Raw genomic sequence first — 9128 nt, 5'->3', positions numbered from 1 at the left:
ACTAAATTCCACTCAGCCAAATGGTATTTCTTCTAATTGTGGCCACCTTGCCATAATAACCTTTTCCTAAATATATCCATTTTTTCAACACACCTTTGGGGCATTTGTACAAAGAGAGCATGTACAAGGGAACATTGGTGAGACTACTATTGATCAAAACTAATCGACCACCCAAACTAAGAAAACGGCCTTGCCAAGAGCTCAGTTTGCTCTCAATCTTTTCTAATATGGGATCCCACAAAGATTTGCACAGTTTTTTGTTGTCAATTGGGACCCCTAAGTACTTCATAGGAGACCACTAGGAGGGCAAGTAAAGATGTCAGCATACAAATGCTCTCTATTAATAGAATTTCCCAAGCAAATAATTTCACTTTTATGAAAGTTAATCTTAAGACCAGACATTTGTTCAAAAATGCAGAGAATAAACTTCAGGTTTCTAGCATTTTCCAGATCATCTTGAAGCAAAAAAATAGTGTCATCAGCATATTGTAAGCAGCAACAGCCACCAGGAATAATATGAGGAATGAAACCTTTGAAAATACCTTCATCTTTAGCTTTTTGAATCAAGCAAGCAAGACCATCAGCAGCCACATTAAAGAGGAGAGGGGAAAAAGGGTCGCCTTGGCGAACACCCTTATGAGTTTTGAAATAGGGACCAACCACATCATTAGTTCTGATAGCAACTTTCCCACCTTTCACAGTCTTCAGAACCTAGTCACTCCATTTGTCACCAAAGCCTTTCTTAATCATCATATTATGAAGAAAATTCCAATTAACCTTGTCATAGGCTTTTTCAAAATCAACTTTAAAAATCACTCCATTTTGTTTCTTCCGTTTTACTTCATGAATAATCTCATGAAGAGAGAAGACACCATCCATGATATATCTACCTTTGATAATCACTAATCACAGAAGTAATGCAGCGAGCCAACCTATTAGTCAAAACTTTGGTAATAATTTTGTAACAGACGTTAAGCAAACAAATAGGACGAAAGGCTTTAATATCAGTCGCATCAGGGACCTTTGGGCTACCACAAGGGTGATCTAGGTGCCAGTCAGCTTTGTGGCGTCAGGGAATAATATTTAGTTCGCCTTATTGTTGTCATTTGTTTTTGTAAGACTTCTGCTATGTAAATATGACATTTATGTTATATGTGACATTTATCTCTATACACTTTGTCATTATATGTGATGTTCTTCCTTGGCGCACATATGAGATGCACCCGGCTTTATCCTTTAAATCCAAGTGTGACATATTCGGTCTATGTAGAGGAATAGGTTCCGTGGGCCATGTATTTGAGATAGGAATCACATTATATTAGAATCAGTTAGGGAGTGCTTATCACTTAAAATCCAAAAACTATAAAATCTACCGTTCATGTAAATAATAAACGAAAAGCATCTATTCACCCAAACAACGTGTGCTTCTCATCTCGACAGATCGTAACCCCTTTCACAAGAGTTTTCCAACACAAGCACCATATTGACCTAATGTGATCTCTAGTAGATTGCATCAAGGTAGTATGATGTTATCACATTTCTCTCGGTAGATCTTGTATTAAGCGTTGTTGTTGGCAGGATATGCTAGTTATCTTGTGTGGTTGTAATTCACATTTTATGTCAAGCTTCATGTTATTAGATTGATCTTACACGATTAGACGTGTATCTATCGTTCGATTGCTACACTCCATGACATACTACTGTAACATTTGCATGCGGTAACTCGAGAGACTGATACACATCTAGTACTCTGCCTTACATGCTTTAGTTGCAGTATTTATTTTAGATAGATTTCTTTGGAGGTCCTAATCTATGTTCGTGAGCATGGTCATTGACTTACGATCATAGATGTTCCTAGGGTCACCAGTATGATACATATTGTAGATTGAATCTATGATGTTTGTATGAATGGATTACCATTTGTCTGATGTATATTTGTTTGATGGTGTCAATAATAATGGTGGTTTTTTTGCTCGTTGTGTGCTTTTGGCTATGCAAGTAGCATGCATCGCTCTAAGATAAATAATAGTCTCAAACATGCTTTAGGCGGGTTTATTTTACCTTGTTGATTGCTTTCAATGCACAATTACTCTCATTTATTTACTTATTACCAACCTAAAAAAGATGGCAATTGGCTTAAGGGAGCTAATTAGTGCAACCAGCACAGGCTGATCCACATGATCTGTCCGAAATTTAACGTTTAACCTATTGTTGTGTATTTGTAGAATGGTTCACCATCGACAACATACCCTCCCTGGTTACAGGCAAGCCAAGTGGCACGCCTAGAACCCCCAGTCGGAGACGCAATCATGAGGGATGACCGTAGCAGCAACACACCTCTTGGCTCCTCATGTGTTGGCTGCTCGGTTCGCCGACTATAGGTTTCCTGCGATGACACATTTCTGCCACACATAGTAGGAACGACAACATCGACTACTACATTGATCGGTCTAAATTGGCTCCACGACATCAACTTATTCACATCGAATAATTTGCATTGACTCATTGTCGCTAATATGCCTCGAGCAGGAAAGGAGATTCCTAGCATCAGCGAGGATATAGAGAACTACCCATAAGGCAAAATCGGGCCACCCCAACTTGAGGACTTCAATTAAGAGATGTGGGAATGCTATGATTGAGCCCTCAAAATCATGACCGGTGACCTCCTTGCCTGCTTCACATGGACTTTGTCAGAGGTTGGAATTCCTCCGATGGTTGGCGGAATGCACCCGCCCTGATCCTGAGATAAGGAGGGGGCTCTGAGGTTTTCTTGCTAAGGTGGATGAACACAAGTACACAAAGATTTTGAGTGGTTCGGGCCGCTAGAGCATAATACCCTACATCCATTGTGAGTTGTATTGCTTGAGCGAGAGTATCTAGCCTGTGAGTTGGAACCCCTTGCATTGCATGTGCCCTCCTTTTATAGTCCAAGGGGAGCACATACAAGGGAGCTGGACCCCGATAGGTGGGCCCAACGTGCTTGTATTAAACATATACTACATGAAGCTATAAGTGCAATGGTGGGCTAAGATCTTCCCCTCGACCATCGTGTCGAGGTTATGGCCGGGTATGTTTTCCCTGTCTGTTGTCCTATGCTCGGCTTAAAAGCCATCTAGTATGTTGATGCCACAGGGGTAGGATGCGCTTACGTGCGCATGAATTAATGTGATATCTCTGGACTGTACAGTAGTAGGCGTATAGAGCGGTGGGGCGGTGCCTCATGATGGCGTTGCTTGCACACTCAAGATAAATGCCTCGGTAACTTGCGTTATCCTGAGCAGGCATTAAATGTGTGCGGCGTAGGCTGCCATTGAGCAACTCAGTATGAGTGAATGGTCTTGTCGGTCTGTATAGCCAGCTGCGGAGCACGCTTTGGGCACCCTACATTAAATGTAGGCAGTGTGGTTGCAGGCGGAGGGTTTTCTTCTAGATGAAGGTTCGTGCTTGAAGGACTGGTGAGGCGACCAGAGAGGGGGTCAATGGGAGCCGCTACAAAATTCTCGAACTACAAGAGCAACACCTGTGACTTGATTCCCAAAATTACCACGAAAACCCAAGTAACTCACAAAGAACCAGATCACTATTGTCAGACACTCGAGAACAGGGTGCCCAAAGGAAGACCAAGAAACTCCTTGAAATGGCCCACTGACCAACTCTCTGTCGAGCAACTCCGCGAGGCGAAGCGAACGACCAACTATCTCTCGAGCAACACCATGAGGCAGAGTGGACAACCAACTATCTTTCGAGCAACCCCGCGAGGCGGAGCAGATGACCGACTCTCTATCGAGCAAGCCTGCAAGAGGGGAGGGCCCAAACCACTGAATCACATCGGCGCGACAAGATGCATCAACACCAAACCATGTCTGAACCATGGGTACAGAGCCGAAAGGACCTCATCACCAGGGTCTCTAAAGTGATCCATATACCGAGAGGGATGGGATAGCACACCATACTGAGTGTATGCCTACGCATTCTAAAAAGTGATGTGAGGGCATGACGAAAGACAGAGTCGCACCAACCACGACCCTAAACCCCACCAAGTCTACTCTACAGGACACATTGGGAGTTGTTGTGTTAACATCGAACTAGCTACTGGGACCCATATACCGGACGGATGGAACAAGTACGCCATACCTAGAGTATGGCAGCACACAACCCTACGAACGACGCCAGAAGGGCTACACCACCTAGGGGCAACAAGCCGAGCCCCCCGGTAGAATAAGGGGTTCCTACTGTAAAGTCCACCCTTGGGCTGTAAAAGGGCTAGGCAACCTTGTTTCCACACATAAGCACACCTATTGTAAAACGCTTCAAACAATACTACGATCAACACTATGTTGGAGTAGGGCGCAAGCCTGAACCACCCGGGAAAACAGTGCTACCACAAGGGCGATCTAGGTGCCAGTCAGCTTTGTGGCGTCAGGGAATAATATTTAGTTCGCCTTATTGTTGTCATTTGTTTTTGTAAGACTTCTGCTATGTAAATATGACATTTATGTTATATGTGACATTCCCAAAATTAAGTCTCTCAATATTCCCGGGATAAGAGTGACTATCCCAAAATTAAGTCTCTCAATATTAAGAGAACCATCATGAAAGGAGTTAAAGAGATTAAACAAGTCATTTTTAATGACTTCCCAGAATTCTTCAAAAAATTCAGAAGGGAAACCATCAGGCCCCGGAGCACTGTTATGTTTCAGAGCAAACACCACATCTCTGATCTCCTCCAAAGAAAAGGGACTGGTAAGAAGGTTTCTGTCTCCCTCCTCAAGCTGCTTCATGTTCAAATTAGCCAAAGAAATATTTGACTCTTGAGAAGGGCCAAACAAATCTTTATAGAAAAAAGTCGCCAGTTGGTTAATGCCATGATCATCATGAGCCAAAATATCACCATGAGAAAGAGTTAAGATCTTAAGTTTTCTCTTTTTATGCTTGGCAAGCAAATGAAAGTATTTAGAATTCTCATCACCCTCTAACAAAAACTTATCTCTGGCTTTCTGTCTGAGGCTAATATTTTCCTCATCAACAATCTTCTTAAGGTTAGATTCAAGATCAAGTTTCATAAATCTATCAGCATCTGATAAGCCTGACGTCTCACTGATTTTATCAAGGGTGTCAATTTTTTCAATCAGATCTTTTTTCAACTTTTTGTAGTGACCTACAATGTTGTTGTTCCAACCTTTAAGTTTTTGCCTCAAACGTTTCAGTTTCATCTTCCACACATCAAGGCTATGAGTCACACCAACTGGAAGAGACCAATTACTTTTCACTAAGTTGTAAAAGTTCGGTCTAAGCTTCCAGCACATCTCGTATCTAAAGTCCCTACGCACAATAGGGATAGCATCAGTTTGAAGACAAAGAGGAGCATGATCCGAGAAGGATCTATTTAACCCAAGAACACTGATATTATTATAAGCAAGATCCCAGTCAGGACTGTCCAAAAATCTATCTAACTTTTCAACCGTAGGATCACTACGGTTGTTAGACCACGTATACAATCTATTTTTCAATTCCAATTCCACAAGACCATGATGGTCTATGATACTGTTAAACAAGAAGCTCCACTTACTAAGGCCACCCGGTTTATTTTTTTCATCAGCTTTTCTGAGGATGTTAAAGTCGCCTCCAATAAGCATGGGGACCTGACTTCTCGAGCAAACTACGGACAATTCACTGAGAAATCGGTTTTATGCTCCTTTTGGGCAGCCCCATACACATTGACGAAATTCCAAATAAGATTTTTTTCTCTGTGGAGAACAAGGGTGCGAGTCAAAAATTCACCAGCTTCAAATTCTCTGACATCGAACACCTCATAGTTAAAGCCCACTAAAAGGCCACCCGATCTCCCATTAGGAGGAGATGAAAACCAAGCAAAAAGTTTGTTGCCAGCAAGCGAGGACAAGAGAGAGTCATTGAAATGGTTTTTTTGGTTTCCTGCAAACCAATAAAATCAACTTTTTTCTCCCTAATGATTTCTCTCAAGAAATCAAACTTAGTATTCCGACCCAACCCCTGACAATTCCATATAAGGCCAATCATTGTTAAAACGGTTCTGGGGGGAGGTCAGAAATGTCAGGCACCTAATTTTTAGTAGAAGAATATCTACTTTTTGGGGAAGTTTTTTTAATTGCTTTTTTCCGATGTTTTATTTTCCTTCCTTTTCTTAAAACCATCATATCAAGGAAGTCCTGATCATTGTTTCTATCTGAATCATCATGGACACTACTATCCACCTCTTTGTGATCCTCAAGGGGGGGGACCTCCACATTTGAAGGATTTTTTTTTGCAAGCTTGAAATGCCAGAATTTTTCTGGAAAGTTCCAGATCTTTGATCAATTCCAAATTATCTATTGCAGCGGTTTCAGAAGGACCCAAAGAAACTCCTAATTTATCAGCTATGTCTAGCAAGTCAACATTACTAGATTCAAGCAGAGAAAAGGAATTAGTACACATACCTTTGTTGAGGAAGGCGTCTTTGGCTTCAGCTCTGGAGATAGCTTTATCGGCCACCTTCACATCATCATTCTTCTCTAGCTTAGAGCTTTTCCTGACACCATCTGAGATGATGATGGGCATATCCAGAGATTTTTTGCCTTTTCCATCATGTAAAACCTCTTCATTTGGGGGGATTGAAATCATAGCACCAATTTTGGACTGAAAGTCAGTTTGATCCTCCTCCATGTCTTTAGCAAATTCTTCAAGTTCCTAAGAACTCAGCAAGTCATCTTCATTTGGATCAAAATCCACTTTCTCATCACTGAGGTTATCAAGTTTTCGATCCTCATCCGAAATGATTTTGGAAATCTCAAGGTTAGGATCAGAAAGTTTAGCAAATTCTTTGCCATGAGAAGAAGACTCCCCTAATTTGGGATTAGGAGTAGGATCAGCAGCAGGGGTATCTTCTTCCACATTTTTAGGTTTTTCCTAGACTTGTCAAATAATGGGTCATTGATCCCATGAATTTGAACAGAAGCTCTCTTTCCCAGGTTCACTGAATCATCATTCTAGCCCTCATCACAGATTGATTCAATTCTAAAGAAGATATCATAAAGGAAGGGCTTGACTGCCACTTCCACCACAGGAGGAATCATAGCCACACTTTTTATGTGGATTTTAAATCTCACAATATCATCAGAGTCCAGGGACATGAGGTCAACTTCTTCAACCGCTCCAATCATTGAGCCGATTTCACAAATCGACTGATAGTTTTGTAGTTCCTCAAGGACATTCTCAGCAATAACCCACACAATATGGAGTCTAGATTTGGGCTAGGCCCGAGAACTCCAAGGCACAACAACAATCTTGGCACCAGACGTCTTCATCTTAAGCTCAGGGAAACTTATCATTTCATCAAGACGATCTTGGGAGGGGAATTGCATCAGAAACCCAGAATGACATTTAGTAGCCTTCCACTTCTTACCCCAAGGGAAATGGAAACCAAAATCTCTTTCAAGATCTTCAGCCGAAACTAATCCCTCAATCACTTTAACCAGACCGATGAAAACCCTCTTTGGTTTTTTGGTCAATGGTTTAGCGAAATGAGACAAGTAAAACCCTAATCCATCTGCAGCCATACCAACTATGGGCATGGTGGGTTTGTTTTGCTTAGGCAGAACACAGCGAGATGTAACATGCGTCTCCTTACGGCAAATATCACACCACAATGCATTAAAGCAATTCCTAGCATGATGTCCTTCAACACCACATTTCTAACAGAAAGCAGGACGAACAAGATCAGCATCTTTTTTCAGAGGTAAAGGAGAAATGATAGGGTTACCTGTTTGAGTTCCCTCGCCAGGGGAAGGGGACAACAGACCCTCCTATTGATCAGCTTTTCCGAGAGTAGGCTTCAACTTCCAACTGAGATTTCTTGCCCTAGTCCAAGATTGAGGCCCCTGCTGGTTCTCTTTAGGACCCCAACGATCCCACTGGGGGTTCTGAGGGTTCTTGCCTTTCGGATCCATCGCCAAGTCTTTTGAAGGACTTCAAAAACCACCAGACCCCAGACAAGGCCACTCCTCTTCAACCACCGGCGGCCGAAAGGACGAAACATACCACCCTCCGCTAAAACTAGACCTCGCCGAGACCGGGAGCGACCAGAGATGCGAGAGGAAGGCGACGCAATGGGGGAAAGAGTGTGAACCGATGAAATCCAAGGGAAACCCTAACCTGGAAGAAGGGTTTTCCGTCGGAGGGGACAGCGGGGGAGACGACTCGCGAACGGAGAAATGAGACCGAGCAGAGAGCGGCGATACCCCCGGGCTCCACCCAATCCAGGTCAAGCGCGAGTCCGAGGGCCATCCCACGGTGCGAGACGGGGCACTGTAGCCCTGGGCTAGGAGACGACGTGGAGAAACCAGCCTAGCACCAATTGTCCGCGCGGCAGCACACCGAATGCCATCGGAGGGAGGGGGAATGGCACGGGAGGAAGAAGGGTCGGCCCAGGGAACTGAGCGCCATTTTTTCTTTTTCCTCATCCAACACATACGATCTTGTTAGCCTATTATAGCTAGAAAATTCATATCTCTTATTGTTTTGATTAAATTTCTCTAGTGTCTTTGATTTTAGTTAAAACCGTCTATTCACCCCCCCCTCTAGCCGGTGTCCTAGATCTTACAAGTGGTTTCAGAGCCTTGGACTCTATTGTTTGTGGATTTAACCATCCCAGAGTTGGACAAAATGGCTAGTAACAACAATGTGCACATTGGGAAGTGAAAGTCATCTAGAGGGGGTGAATAGGCGAAACCTGAAAATTATAAACTTTGAACATGCACTATGCCTGGGGTTAGTAATAGGAATAATTCGGAGTGCGGAAGATAGTTTCCCTTGCTATGAGTTGCTCAATCAATGCGGATAACCTTGGTAGCAAACTCATATTAATATGAGCAAGGGAACTTTTTAGAAAGGAAAAAGAGGGGAAACAAATCAAGTGGGGATCAACACAAATAAACATGGCGATTTGTTTACCGACGTTCGGTTCCAAAGAACCTAGTACCCTTTGAGGAGGCCACAAAGGCCGGGTCTATTCCAACCCTTTCCCTCTCTCAATCGGTCACACGGACCGGTCGAGTGCTTCTCCTTAATCACTCGGGTCACTAAGACCCCACAAGGATCACCACACACTTATG

Source organism: Zea mays, chromosome 2 (assembly GCF_902167145.1).
Source record: "Zea mays cultivar B73 chromosome 2, Zm-B73-REFERENCE-NAM-5.0, whole genome shotgun sequence".
NCBI lineage: Eukaryota > Viridiplantae > Streptophyta > Magnoliopsida > Poales > Poaceae > Zea > Zea mays.
The sequence above is the reverse complement of the archived record's forward strand: the minus strand, read 5'-3'. Positions refer to the sequence as shown.